General features: G+C 39.7%; 1 protein-coding gene across 8 annotated transcripts in view; it reads left to right on the top strand.

The window, feature by feature from the left end:
• Nucleotides 1-3,666: 3,666 nt before the first annotated feature.
• LOC117813681 (alpha-1,3-mannosyl-glycoprotein 4-beta-N-acetylglucosaminyltransferase C-like) overlaps nt 3,667-15,409 on the top strand; it is a 166,604-nt gene continuing 154,861 nt past the window's right edge. For 4 of the 8 annotated variants that reach the window (XR_004631430.1, XR_004631431.1, XR_004631432.1 and 1 more), the window contains exons 1-2: nt 3,912-4,333; nt 12,772-13,304. The gene's annotated coding sequence lies outside the window, so the exon portion shown is untranslated. The other 4 variants (XM_034684668.1, XM_034684666.1, XM_034684667.1 and 1 more) reach the window with 4 other exon arrangements.

The following is a 15,409-nucleotide window of genomic DNA, read 5'->3' as shown; positions in this document are numbered from 1 at the left end:
GAGCCAGATGAGGTGGTTCGGGCATCTGGTGAGGATGCCTCCCGGGCGTCTCCCTGGGGAGGTGTTTCGGGCATGTCCGACTGGGAGGAGGCCACGGGGAAGGCCCAGGACACGCTGGCGAGACTATGTCTCTCAGCTGGCCTGGGAGCGCCTCGGTATCCTCCCAGAAGAGCTGGTGGAAGTGGCCGGGGAGAGGAGTGTCTGGGCTTCCCTGCTGAGGCTGCTGCCTCCGCGACCCGGACCCGGATAAGTGGAAGAAGATGGATGGATGATGGAATAACACGTTGTGACATCAGCAACTACCACAACCAGTGACCGTACAGCAGAGCGGGATGCTAGGTAGTTCCCGATTTATTCTGCTTCTGGTGCATTTAGCAGCCTTATGGCAGAAGGAATAAAAGAATTAGCATAGAGGTTTGTTTTCTTCACCAGAACCTAATACCGCCGACCTGAGGGCATGATTGAGAATTCACTGCCAAGAATGTGCCCCAGTTTGCTTTCTGGACCACCTGCACTGTCCAAAGGGAGCAGAGGTCCTTAAACTGGACTCCAGTGACTTTGGAGCACAGCCTGATGATGTCACTCAGACATTTCTTGTCAAAAGTCTCTCAGAGGTAATATATGAAATCAGGCTTGCCTATCAGGAGTTCAAGTACCTCATCTCTCTTACTTTTGTGGGCCTGTTGAAGTTTGAGCTTGTCTTCATCTTCTCCTCCTTGGTTCTTTTTCTTAAAACCTAGCCTGCCATTGCTTGCAACAAAACTACAGTCTTTGAAAACAGCACTTTTGAATTGTGATACCGCTTTATTCATCATGGCAAGAATTGTCTCTGAACCAGACGGCATGTGAACACACATTCAGGTGAACACACGTGCTAGCTACTCAATACTGAACAAATCATGAAGGCCGTACTCTAAACCAGTGATTTTCAACCACTGTGCCGTGGCACACTAGTGTGCCGTGACAGATCGTCAGGTGTGCCGTGGGATATTATCAAATTTCACTTAGTTATTCCAAAAAAGTATTATTCATATCCTGCAAATAATTTGCCATGTAGTGCGTCTGTGCCTGCAGTGTAGTGACTGGCGGAGTAATTCAGTCCTCGTCCATGTACTGACCTGCGCTTCCCACCCACTGGGTGGCAATGAAGCACACCTTGTTAATTTAAGACAATAGAATTAATGATGTGTGTGAGGTGTATGTGACAAGACGTATACGTACAAAAGCAATGGATAAATATTCAAAAAGGAAAAATGAAACTCCAAACTGGGCCCTGGACAAAATTCTAACCTGGATGAAGAGAGTAATAGGTGTGGTTAAAAAGACAACTTTTCTGAGAAAAACTACAAAGGTGACTGCGAGAGCTCTCAAAGCTAATTTGTAGCTGAACTCTTAGCCAAATTAAGAAAGCCACACACTGTGGCAGGGACAATAATACTACCTGCAAAAGCTATTGTAAATAAGATGCTTTGCCCTGACACAGTGAAAGAAGTAGCCGAAGTCCCTCTCTCAGATAAATAGATTCATATATTGAGAGACTAAATGTGTCATTTTGTAAAACTTTTGGTTGGTGGTGTGACTCAGGATTTTTTTAATGTATGAAATGTGCCTTGGCTCAAAAAAGGTTGAAAAACACTGCTCTAAACAACTAACAAAAGCAATAAAAGAGTCCGGATCAATGAATAAGACAAAGTCCTCCTCTCCATCTGACAAGTGGTATTCAAGTCAGACTTGAGTTCTTCAACCCTGAGATGTTGAACATTTATGATTAGGAAGATTTGATCATTTCGGATTCTGGTTCTTCTTCTGATATGTGGTGTGATGTCTTCATTTCCATTCACCAGTTTAAACAGTGCTGTATATCATACTGTGCTCTGTTTAATGTTCATTGTATGCACCATTTAGTGTTTTGGCGATTTCTCTGTCTTAGCTGAAAGTTTTTGTGTCTTTTAACTTCTTTTGCTCTAAGTTTGCTGTTCTCATCTCTCTTTTCAAAACAAACCAATCTCAGATTCACAGACTTCCGTACGCAGTGATTAAACCAATCAGAATCGAGTGTTGAACACAGCTGTGGACGCAGCAATGGATTATTCACTGCTCAGGGAGTGAGGACACTGAACCAGGTGAGGAGTGAAATCAGAGTTGACACTGGCGTTGACTGTTCTGTTGCTGAGGCTGAGATGGCTATTTCTAGACAGGCTCCGGTGATTCATTGACGGCTGTTTGGAGGTCTGACGTGTCAAGATGTGTCATTTCACTAATTGTCACTCTGACTTATCCTAAGTCTCCCTGCAGCCCCTGAGCTCTGTCTTGACCCGAGATACAAATCCAGGAGGAAAAGTAAGCAAAAAGAGAGCAGCTTTTATGCACCTCAGGGAAGGAGAATCTGGTCGGATTGTACCGCTGGAGTCTGTAATACTTTTGATACCATGAAGAGAAGTTTCTTTACTCATGCTTTGACGTCATTATTGGTTTATTGTTTTGGGCAATTCTCTCACTAAAGCCTTTGTTAGCTTTGTGTTTTTATTTTCATGCCACTGTGATTTAGATCAGGGGTTCCCAAACATTTTGGCCCCTCCAAAATATAGGTGCCGATGAGTCACGACCCTGACTGTCCCTCAAAGTGATTTAATGTGGCTTCATTTAGCTGGTCTGCAGAAAATTAGCCTACCTATATGAGCATGTGTCTGTGTTTCCTGTGCCGTTATGAATTAACCTGCTGCTACTGATGCTTTTGATAATTAGCTGTTCACTATCCCTAAACTTAGGAGTCATCTGGCAAAAAGAAAGGCAGAAAACTCCTTAAATTTTTATTTTCAAGTTTTTATTTCAAGTTTAGCTACTATTTTTGTCGATATTTTTTCATATGTATGAGTAAAATGTACTATTTTTAGATAACCTTTGTCATCAACTTTTTTTATTGCATTTTTTCAGTATTTCTTTAATGCCACAAGTTAACAAATTATATATAAGTAATACAAAATCAACCAAGAGAGGAAAAATAAATAAATACAACAAAATACAAAATAATAATAATAATAAACAAAATAATAATGGTGAATAGTACAAACAAAGAGGAAGATAAACAACAACAAAAAAAGGTAAATAAACAAATAATGATAATGCTAATAAATATTTTTGGAAAACTTAAAAAAAAAAGAAACATTCTGGAAGCAACTCACGACCCCCCCCATTTGTGTCTCACGCTGCCCCTAATTAAGATGATAGAAGATCTGAGTCATTAAGAGTATTGATAGATGTATCCAAAATGCCCTCAGTATGAAATCAGATAAACAGCATGCTTAACTCTTAGGTAAAATATATCCTGTGCCATACATTGAAAATATTCAAACACTGAAGATTAAAAAAAAAAAAAAAATGCAAATAAAGTATGAATAAAGGAATTTTTAAATGTGTTATGATTGGTGCAGGGAGAGATCCCCTGTAGTTTTGTTCATATGTCTTAATCAGATAGCATCAGGATCTACTTTAATCCAATGTGGAGTGTTTTCTCTCGGGCATTAGTTTCATTTTGATCGTGTTTGTGTTGATTTTTAATCATTGTTCTCTCCCAGAGCCACTTCTCTGTGGAGGTTGAAGCTCTAATTAACACGCACACATGAATGCCCTCTTGCTCCAAAGGGGCACGTTCAGTGTGAAAACACAGTTGCACTATTCTGCTGTAATTTCAGGGATGAGCGACATGTCTAACTAAAACATTGTTACAATGTGTACAGCAGTGTGAAACAATCTGTGGTGGGCTTTGAGGTACACAGGAGATATATATTTTTTTTTAACACATTACAATTTCCATTTCATGAAACATTTGGCTACATGTTGTGGAGGCTGAACGCACCCCAGGTGTTGGCAGTGTTGATTGTACCAGGTGGGACTCAGGAGAAGAGGTGTGAGCAATGTTTTGGTCTCTTTGTAATTTGTTTTTCCCTCCAGCCTTATCTTGAATTGTTGCCTGAATACTGGATTTAGAGAGTTAATGTACATGTTAACACATGAAAGGAGAAACTAATGTTACAAACGTCCTCACAGCTTAGATTGTTTGTTTAATTTTCACCTATAGCAGGTAGACGTGTAGTTTGACCAGGAAATACTAAAAGCTGTTTGATCCATGCAGCCTTTTGACTGACAGTTTGGGATCCTCTTGCATGTGAGGGTTTTTGTGAATGGCATTTGTTGATAAGTATTTCAACATTAAGAAACAGTAAGAAGAAGACTTCTGAGTCATGTTTCTGGACTAGGGATCATCTTCAAGTCTCTGGTTTCTGCTGGCTCTCAGTCTTTTAAGTCCTGCCACAACCAGGAGCCACAACAACAGGTAAGGAAGGTTTTGATTCTTGGTATATCTTGTAGATGTATCTCTCTAAGTTTGTCCAAGACCCTAACAGAGCTAAATCCAGAGTGAAGTTGGGCCTCCATTAAGGTAGCACTGTGGTCACATGTTCAATATTTAGACACCATTACTCATACCAACATCCTCTTACCAGGATGTTTCTGTTCACATTATGTCTCACTGCCCTAAAGAGTTTCCAAAGAGCCATCAAATGATTTAATGCACAACATAACACTGATGCTCTTTATATCAAGCATTTGGACCTGCTTCACTTCATACTGTTGCTATTGTTACCTGCACTAAGAAACAGGTTTAACAGGCTGCTTTTAAGTGCTCAGATGTACTCTCTGGCTCTTAAGAGGTATAAGATGTGATGCACAAGATTGTGTTTAAACATTAGTACATGGCTGTAAGAGAGCAGCAGCAAAAACAAACACAACCCAGTAAACATTCGTTAAATTTAAGACATGTTGAAACTGCTTAAAGTGACAGGTCCCCTCCTGTTCATCATTTACTTGCTCCCCCTTGGTAACATCATCCGTCAACATGGCCTTCATTTTCACTGCTACGCTGATGACATCCAGCTCTATATTTCCACCAAATCCATAACCACTGTAACACACTCCACTATCACAAACTGCCTCTCTGAAATAAAAACATGGATGCTTACCAACTTCCTATCACTGAACTACGACAAATCCGACCTCATAATCATCGGCCCCAAGTCCCTCACAAATCCCATTCCAAATTTCACTCTCACTTTAAATAACTCTACTCTATCTCCTGCACCTCACATCCGTAACCTTGGAATCATTTTTGACAGCAACCTTTCTTTTCAACACCACGTCACCCAGCTCACTAAAACGGCCTTCTTCCCCCTCCGAAACATAGCCTGCCTCCGTCCATTCCTCTCTTTCTCTGCCGCAGAAACCCTTATCCACGCATTCGTCACATCCCGTTTAGATTACTGTAATAGCATCCTGTACGGCACATCATCCAAAGTCCTCCATACTGCAATACATTCAAAACTCTGCTGCACACCTCCTCACCTGCACCCGCTCCCGTGACCACATCACCCCCGTCCTCCAACATCTTCATTGGCTCCCCGTCCCCTACCGCATACAGTTTAAAATCCTCCTCCTCACTCACAAAGCCCTCCACCACCAGGCCCCTTCCTACCTCACTGACCTCCTCCACCATCACACTCCTTCCCATAACCTGCGCTCCTCACATGCCAACCTCCTGTCCCCACCTCACAGAACCAAGCACCGAACCTGGGGGGACAGAGCCTTCTCAGTAGCCGCCCCCACCCTCTGGAACTCACTCCCCTCCCATATACAAAACTGCTCTGACCCTTCAGCTTTCAAATCTCTTTTAAAAACTCACCTTTTTAAGTTAGCTTTTCATTTGTGATTGTACTGTTGTGTTGTTTTGTTTGATCTGTGTTATTTGTTATTTGTTTATTTTGCTTGTATTGATTTTAACAATTGTACAGTGTCTTTGAGTTTTTGAAAAAGCGCTATATAAATAAAATGTATTATGTATTATTATTAGTAAATAAACATCTGTTTGTAGATGCTGATGTAACTTCTTTGTACGCAAAAGATTTCACAAAGACATGTTATTCAGTCACAAGATTGATCGTACATTCATACACTCATTAAGGGCAGGTTTTCAGGTCATATCTTAAACATATTTATTTTTTTAAGTCATATTTTTTTGCCTTTTTGCCTTTATTTGATAGGACAGCTGAAGAGAGACAGGAACATGTGGGGAGTGGAGAGCGGGGGAGGACATGCAGGAGATGGTCGACCGGCCGGAAATCGAGCCGGCGACCCCTGCAACGAGGACTGTGGGCTCTATATGTGGGGCACTTAGACCACTAGGCCACCAGCGCCCCATATCTTAAACATTTAATGGCTAAAATGAAAGTCCGTCTAAAAATGAACTTTTAAAATAAATGTAAAGGAGAAAGTCCGATTGAAATAACACAACGTAAAACTTTCTCAAAGTCGGACTAACATACCTAGATAATATGGTCTATGATGGATTTTCTCTGCATACTCTTCCAGCCCAAACTGCCATTCAGTACATTTTTCCTAAAACAATACCTTTTCAGTTTTGATATTTGATGTGTTGTCTTTACAGTGTTTTTAAGTAAATATTGTGTTTTAATGATTTGCAAAAACAGTTTTAATCAAAGTTCTATTCAGCATCCAAACTCTTTTGGAACTGGAGTTGTAGATGGTTGAAAATGGTTGGGTATTCAGACCTGATTTCAACCAGAATTTCAACCTTTATTTACAGGTTAGTGCTCAGGATGTAAAAAGACATGAGAGAAAAAACATTCAAAGAAACAACGCCATGTGACCTAAAATGTATTTCATTAAAGAGCCATCCACCAAAAAACACCACAAGAGGGGGTCATCAATAATACTTTAATGAGCAGCTTAAACTCAACTAAATTTAATGCACCATTTGCACAGTGCTTGAACCAATGTTAACATTGAAGATGTCTTGTTATGCTATTTTAATGTTCTCTGCTAGCCAACTAGCAACGTCCTCTAAATATACTTTAAATTTGGCCTTTTAATTATTTCTTATTTTTAAAATAGTTTATTCATTTTTCACTGGAGAAGAATAATGTGTATTATTTGTCGCAGAGTTAAGTCATTTAATTTTGATTTCATTTTCTATTTCTTCCTCTTTGCTGCTGTGGCACTTCCATGTCATAGCCTGCGATCAATAAAGTTCATTTTATCTTAACCCACACTCTGCTAGCAGCAAATACAGTCTTCAGATAGACAGAAAAGTGCACCATCTCAGTTTGATGCACCGTGGATGGAAAAGAGTCAGGAAAATAAAACTGGGTCTAGTGAGTGTGTCTCTACGCTGAAGCTCCAGACGTCCACTGGGAATGAACAGGTTTATGAATTTATGAAATGCTCCTAAATCAAAATATTCATGCCTGTATACCGCCGTCAAAATAAACTTACCATAACGTCTAAAACACTGGCAGTCTTTCTGGTTATAGGAACTCAATTTAATGCACAAAGGTGTCAAAACAGTGTCTGGCTTACTTTTTGTGTCGTCAATAACTTAAGTAAACATTGACTTCAATAATGACACCCTGCTATATTTTATAATGAAGGCCTTTTTATGCACATTTACATCCCAATATAATTCAGGAGGCTCATCATTTCCATTTGGGGCATGAAAACACCATTTCCCATCTGGTATAAGCTCCCATCACGATTATGAGCTGGAGTAGGCTCATATTACCCAGGGTATCCTATTTAATCTTATTTTTTGTGGTCACACTGAGTTCTCTTTCCATAATAATATCCAAAGTATTCAGCTTAATTATGTATGCTGGGGTATTTGTGATTAGGATATGAATATGCATATAAACAGCTTAGCCCAAATATGACCTCAACTGGAGCGTGAGCTGGTACCCACTCTCCCCTCTGTGTGACTGCTCACATTACTGCGGTGTCATTTTAACTCAAATTTTCTAACAAGCTTGACTTAATGGGCCCACCATGGACGCCCGTGATTAGACACAGACACTGACATATTTCACACTGGATCGTTCTTCATTCATCAGAGGGTACATTTGTACATCTAGAGACTTGGGGCCCATTTATTTATTTATTTATTTATTTATTTATTTATTTATCTGTCTGACATATTATGGGGTTTAAATGATAACTTGCAATTACAGAAAACAGTGAAATTAATTCAGTTAATTATCTCAGCCTGCAGGTGCAGTACAGGCTGCAATGGTTGCAACCTAATTCCTGTTGGCGACATCAAAATGCATTGACTTAACCCTCCTGTTATGTTGCGGGTCAAATTGACCCATTTTAAAGTCTATTTTAGGCAATATATGTCTTCCAAACCAGCTACATGTAGCATAAAAATCTGGGCAGCATGTGACAGAAGAGGAGTCTCGTGTTAATTTATCAATATCAGTTCATTAAAATTAAAAATTAAAAATAAAATAAACAAAAATCTATGTCATGTAAAACTATTGTATTTATATTTAAGGCTTTCTTATGTACATCAAAAACAGTTTTAACATTAATTTTAATAAAAAATGAGTGAGTTATCTTCATTGAACCATGATCTGTGAGAATTAAAGAACACCAATGGACTAAATCTTGATTTAAATGGTTAGTAATGGAGTTAAAATGAATGTGTATGGGATTTTTTGTGGTTCTGACACTTTTCGATCATTTAATATGTCCCGGGTCAAGTTGACCCAGGAACATTACTGCTGTCCCTAAGAAATTAACATATCAGGAGGGTTAAAGGATCTGTTTTTGCAACTGATAGTCTTTGACTCAGACGACAACACATAAACGGTCCTACAGAGATGAACCTCTCATTGAGAAATTAAAATGTATCTATTGAATTATGAATTTGGCATCTTAACCTTTACATATGCAGAATCTTTTTTAAATTGAACTCAATTCTTTTATAACCCCCGGCCCTTTTATTCATAACTGTTTGATTGTTTTCTGTACCTCAGCCTGTACATACATCCAATGTGTTATACAAGGATTTAAATAACTAAAAGATTATCAAGTTATTTTTGTTAGAACAGAAATGAGAGTCTTGTTTAGAAATTATAGAAGATGTGATCATCGCAGGAAAATCATGATAGAGATTAGGGATGTGCACTTCAAGCCAAAATACTATTCTTTGACTTCATTGGCATCTATTCGACTATTATTCAAATAACCCCTCCCCCCTTTCTTCTTCTTCTGTTTGCTAATGCGGTTAACAAACAGCTATATAGCCACCGTCAGGCGGGAATGCAGTACTACAACCAGGCAAAGGGTAAAAACGATGATAAATTGTACTTTTAAAATGAGAAAATATTCAAAGTAACTCTTCGATTTTTACAATGTGAATGAATATTTGAATATTTGAAAATCATTGCCCATCCCTAATAGAGAGGCATGTCAGAGTGAGATAGAGAAAAACATGGAGTGTAGATTTTCAGACACAGACCATGTCCTCACTGTAGGTAACGTAAACCAAATTTGAATTTGATTTCTGGCTCTTATACGTCTCAGATCTGACCTTTAGCGGCACAAGTCACATGGAATCTGATCTATTTCAAAGGTGGTCCTAAATCAGATATATTTAAAAAGTGACCTCAGTTTGAACGACCAGGTCAGATTGCATGAGACTTTGACGTCACTCTCGAGCAGCACTTGTCACAGTTCTACACTGACAGGACAAGAGTGGGCTGTCACTAGCGCTCAAAAATCCACCATTAAAACTGTGTCCATCTTGTTCCTCTTCTTCCTCCTCACTATCCTCTGCTTTTACATTCCACATCTTTTGCTGTACAACACTTTCAACATGAAACCTTCTACTTCCATAAACATTGTGCTGCATGTGATGTAGGCCGAGCCAGTTCACCATGGACCATTTCACAAGGAAATCTGATGCAGGGCTGCTTTTAAGAAGTAATGTGAACAGGCAACCAACATAAATCTAAACTGAGAGTGCAGTATGTCTCAGATTAGCAGTTTGATCTACAAACAGGCAATATCAGAGGACTGTTTTGATCATGTCTTATTCAGACACGAAATATGTTGCAGTTATTGCATCTAGTTCCATGGCTATAGGCTGAGGAGATGTACAGTATAAACATTTAATAATAAAACCCACAAATGATACAAATACCCCTTTTTTTGTTTTCATGCTTAATGCATTTCTCAAGATTTCAAAGTGTTTTATTTCAACTTAATTCTGTGATTCCTTTACCATATCTCTACATTATTCAGAGCATGAATGTATGAAAATTAAACTCAATAATGCAAAATCTTTAAAAGATATCATCAACACTTTATAAATCAGAGGAGGAAGTGTGAATATGAAATCACTGGGGTGCACTTATTAATATTCTTTGTATGAAAACTGGACCATATGTTTTTGATCATGAGCCCACACAGCAGCAGATGATCATCATCAATCATCTCAAAGGGCCTCAGCATCTTTTAACACAGAGATTGTTCTTTGTTTAATCAGTTCACAGTTTTTAATCAGACGTATAGCTCTCATCATGAGTGAATGCAGATTTTAGTGAAATTATAAAAGCATGAGCAGCTGTGTCTCTTTTCATCATACAGACCGCCCCCTTTTCAGAATGTGCATTAAACTCAATAACGGATCATTATGTATGCATTAATGTGTCCGCTGTATTCTAATGCTGTGCAGCTGCTGGTGAAGTGGAGATGATGTGATGTAATTAATTTCATGTTGTTGATTTAATTAATAACAAAGAAACATGTGTCGTTGGATTTATGGGACACTTTAAAAAAATAAAAAATTGTCTCATGCAATATAGAGATAAAAGAACACAATACAACACAAAACATTGGCCTCTGAAATGTTGTGGAGTGTAAAGTGCATCATCACATTTCTCATTTGGATTTGACTCACATGTATGGATCTTATTTGTGAGTTACAGGACAAAAAACAAACAACAAAATTGCATGAGTTGAAGGAAAAAAGAATGGTCAGAGGGATTAGATGTGTCCTAATCTGGGGTTCAGGGTCTTTGGGTGGATTCTTAGTGGTCCCTCTAAAAAGAGAGGTTTCACTCTCTCTGTTATCTCCTTCGACAAAACAGAAAGGCAACAAAAGCCTTTGAAAGGCGACCCAGAATAAAACCTCCATTAAGTCCTCTAGACCTCTATTTAGGCTGGATATAAGTATGGTTTGATATTTTCTTCAGCTGTTATATTTCTGTGTTGTGTTTGTTTGCAAGGAAAGACAAAGTGGATGTCTGTTTCTTTGACCAAAGTTTACTTAATCAACCAACTAACCAATCAATCAATCAATCAATCAATCAATCAATCAATCAATCCATCCATCCATCCATCCATCCATCCATCCATCCATCCATCCATCCATCCATCCATCCATCCATCCATCCATCCATCCATCCATCCATCCATCCATCCATCCATCCATCCATCCATCCATCCATCAATCAATCCATCTTTATTTGTATAGCGCAAAATCACATCAAACGTGATCTTGAGACACTTTTACAAACAGAGCAGGTCTAGACTATATGTTAAATTATTTACCCAACATCAAGACAAGATAAGATCCAGTCCCATCTTACAGACAGGACTCAGTCTGATCTCATCTTAATCTACCATGAGCAGAGCACTTTGCAGCATTTAGCAAGTTACAGCAGCAAGGAAAAACTTCCTTTTAACAGGCAGAAACCTCCAGCAGGACCAGACTCATGTTAGACACACATCTGCCTCGACTTAGTCTGGGTTGGAAAGAGGGATAGAGAAGAATAAGAGAGAGAGAGCAATGATAGTGATGAGACGAGTAGTGGTATTAGTAGTAGTAGCTGTTGCCGCTGGAGTCCAGCACGTCCGTATCAGCTTAGTCTTAATGAAAACACACTTAATGAACACATGATGAAGAAGAGCCTCCATGTTTATCGACAACCTGCTCCATCAGGTCCCTTTTATAAATGAAGGTTAAACAAAATGTGTCTTTGCTTATAGGTAGGTAAGGTAAAATACACACATTTCACACAGTTGTCCTATCATGTGTTCAGTAGATAAGGACAATCAGTTAATTTCACTGTGGCTTATATCAGGGGTTCCCAAACTTTTCAGACTCGTGACCCCCAAAATACAGGTGCCAAAGACTCATGACCCGCCAAATATAGGTGCCAAAGACTTGTGACCCGCCAAAAATAGGTGCCAAAGACTTGTGACCCCCAAAACACAGGTGCCAAAGACCCGTGACCCACAAAATATAGGTGCCAAAGACTCATGACCCCCAAAATGTAGCTTAATTTAGCTGGTCTGCAGAAAATTAGCCTACCTATGAGCATGTGGCTGTGTTTCCTGTGCTGTTATGAATTAATCCACTGCTACTGATGCTTTTGATAATTAACTGTTCACTAACCCTAAACTTAGGAGTCATCAAAGAAAGGCTCATAACATTTTCTAATTTCAAGGTTTTATTTCAAGTTTAGCTACTATTTTTTCTGATGTTTTTTACTATAATAGGTCAAATGTACTGTTTTTAGATAACTTAAAAAAAAATTCTAGAGAACATCTCAGGACCCACACTTTGGGAACCCCTGGCTTATATCACTGGTTGCATTAGATACACAATGGGAATATTTAAATTGTCTTTCCTTGTTATTTGTTACAAATGGGGAAAAAAAGATACAACTAAATTAAAGAAATATACCAGGTGTGAAAATACACCCTTGTCTCTTCTCAGGGGTCCTTTGGGCACAGATGGGCTGCCCCTAAAATCATATGAGCGCCCCTGCATTGGTGTCAGGGTTACAGCTTTTTTTGAGCCGCTCTCATTTGAAGTAGTATTTAAATAGGATACACTTTGTCTTGTGTTGACAGGTGAATCCAGGGATCTGACCGTCCGTGCCACGCATGCACCGCTGGAGCGCACGAATCTGCTCTCGCGCCGCCCTCCTCCTCCTGTCCGCCTGCTGCCGGGAGGAGCAGAGGAGCAGCGCAGACCGGAGCGCAGCATCCACAGCCACGGCACCTTTGGGATGTGGCAGCAATTTCGACAGCCCTGAAATCAATGCCCCCCCCCCCCCATGAAATCTCCCAAAGTTTGTATTGTGTGAGAGCTTGAAGGCGGAGAAGAAATCGGAACGTGCGAGGAGTGAGGAGAGAGAGGGGGAACACATCGCGCGGAGGTGCATCGGCTCTCTGCAGTATACATTTCCAGCGGTGCCTGCCTGCCTGCCTGCCTCCTGCCCGGGCACGCGTGTTTCTCTGTCTGTCGTGCAGGATCGTGGAGCGCGTTGGAGCTGGTGCCTGAGCCAATCTAACCATCAGGAGGGAAGAAGATAGAGAGAGCGAGAGAGAGAAGCAGTCCACCTCTGCAAATAATCCCCCCCGCAGCGCGTGCCGGAGTGGAGGTGAGTGCCGATGTGATGTTCCTGCGATGTTGACTGTGAGTTGAGGTGACGGTTGCTGAAGGACTTACAGGTGAAGGGGGGGACACGTGGTTTGACTGATAACTGTAGGAACCGGCACGCGCGTTCAGGTTCTTCTTATCGAGCTCTGCACACTGTCAGTGAGATGCAACCAGACTCAGAACTTTGTGCAACGTTATAGCCGTCCTCCCTCTCTGCACAGGCAGGCGTCTATGTGTGTCTGATAACATCACAAAAGCTATAAGTCACACTCAGAGAGCATGCAAGCAATCCACATCAAACCCTGTAATGAGACAAATCAGAAGAAAGAGAGAAAGATAATCAACTGTGTCCTGTAATGCATCATGCATCAGAGACGAGCACAGCAGGGGGCATTTTTCAATGAGAGCTATCACAGTTTGACATTGTGACACCATGTGTGGCATGATGCTTTGGTTCCAGTAGCTTAATACAACTTTATGCAATTTGAGTGTTACAGCCAACAAGGCATGTTTCTATGAGAGGATAGTAAGTAATGATAATCAGTGGAAGGACTGGAGAAAAACTTGCATGATTCATTTTTGCATTGCCATTAAGTCAATAGTTTATTTAATTGCACTGAGGAAAAAGTGAGGATTTACTGCCTTTGACTGTCACAGCTCTTTATAAAATCAATGCATTTGAGTTTGGGATTTTTTATTGGATAAACAAGTAATTTAGAGTCTGTCACCTTCAGCTATGACTGACCCCTCTATTTTTCACTCTGACTAAATCAGTAAATATTTAATCAACAAATGATCAACAATCAACAATAGTCGCTTTATACCGTAAACCAAAAAAACAGTTTGTATGTGTCCCACAAAAACAACATAACTTGCCCTCAGGGACTCTCCTCAGTCACTGGCCGGCTCCGGTTCTCTGAGAAATCAAAAGTGCAGCTGAGCAAAAAGAACAACTCCACAAAAACAGAAGCTGTGTGCAGAGTTTCAGATCTTTTTTTCACACTTTGCTGAAAGTAAACGGATTCTGTGCAAGCTGTGAGAAGGAAACCTGAAAATGATAAAGATCAGAACTTGCAGGTATTTGTCAAATCATTATTTTTTTAAGAAACCAGGGATAATGGTTACCTTACAATAGTATCTCCCAGTAAATTGCATTTTTAATTCACTATGTAGCGTAGTGTTTTCAATCTATATTAACAACATTAAGCAATTCTTACCACTGTCTTGATTTGGGAATCAAATAAACACAATTAAATGTACTTTATAATCTTGACTTTTAGGTGTATTATTCAATTAAATGCTGCACTGATACACCAGTGAGATCTGAAACCATGACATAGAGACAGGAGGCAGCTTCATAGTGCTTATTCTGAGAAATACAGTGTTTATTTTATATTTTTGAGGCTAACACTGTTGCATGATACAAGATATGCAGGAGTGCATGTACAAAATGTAAAGCACATTTCAGTAAAGTGAATAACACACAAATATCCCACAGCTACGTTAACTTTGAGTGTTGAGAACTGAGTAACGTGACATATTGGACACGAGATAATGTGGATTACTCACAGATGTCCAGTGATCCTTCATTAATGCAACAGCATCTGCACTTTTCAGGAGTTCCACTTTGGTAGCTGTCTCTCTGTCTCTTTGTTTTTAGAGTACAATTACAACTTTTAAATATTGCTCTCTTTATTTACTGATTATGTTAATTGTGATGATGCCAAGAACTCCAAGCACTCTCCCTTCATCTCTTGTTTCTGAAAGTTGTCCTGTTTGCTGTTTAGTTCAGTCTGATCAGCTGCACCTGTATGCTTTGCTCGTAGGTGGTAGCTTCAAGTACTTTGATGGTATTTTAAATCTGTTGGACACGAAGTGCATTTCACTTTGACTTGTCAACTGAGCTACCTAACCAGTATCACAGTTTTCCCAAAAGAAGACATAAAGTTAAAGAATGAAGGATAATCATTTGGAAACAGTATTTCAATTAGTTATTTCCACCCCCTCCCTCCCCCTGCGCCCCAAGTGCATGTACTAAAATAGAGATACATGCAGAGAAACAAGGACAACAAGCTGCACCTGGCAGCATTAACATTAAACCACTCA

Source organism: Notolabrus celidotus, chromosome 6 (genome assembly GCF_009762535.1).
Source record: "Notolabrus celidotus isolate fNotCel1 chromosome 6, fNotCel1.pri, whole genome shotgun sequence".
Classification (NCBI taxonomy): Eukaryota; Metazoa; Chordata; class Actinopteri; order Labriformes; family Labridae; genus Notolabrus; species Notolabrus celidotus.
This window is presented reverse-complemented; position numbering and strand designations above follow the sequence as displayed.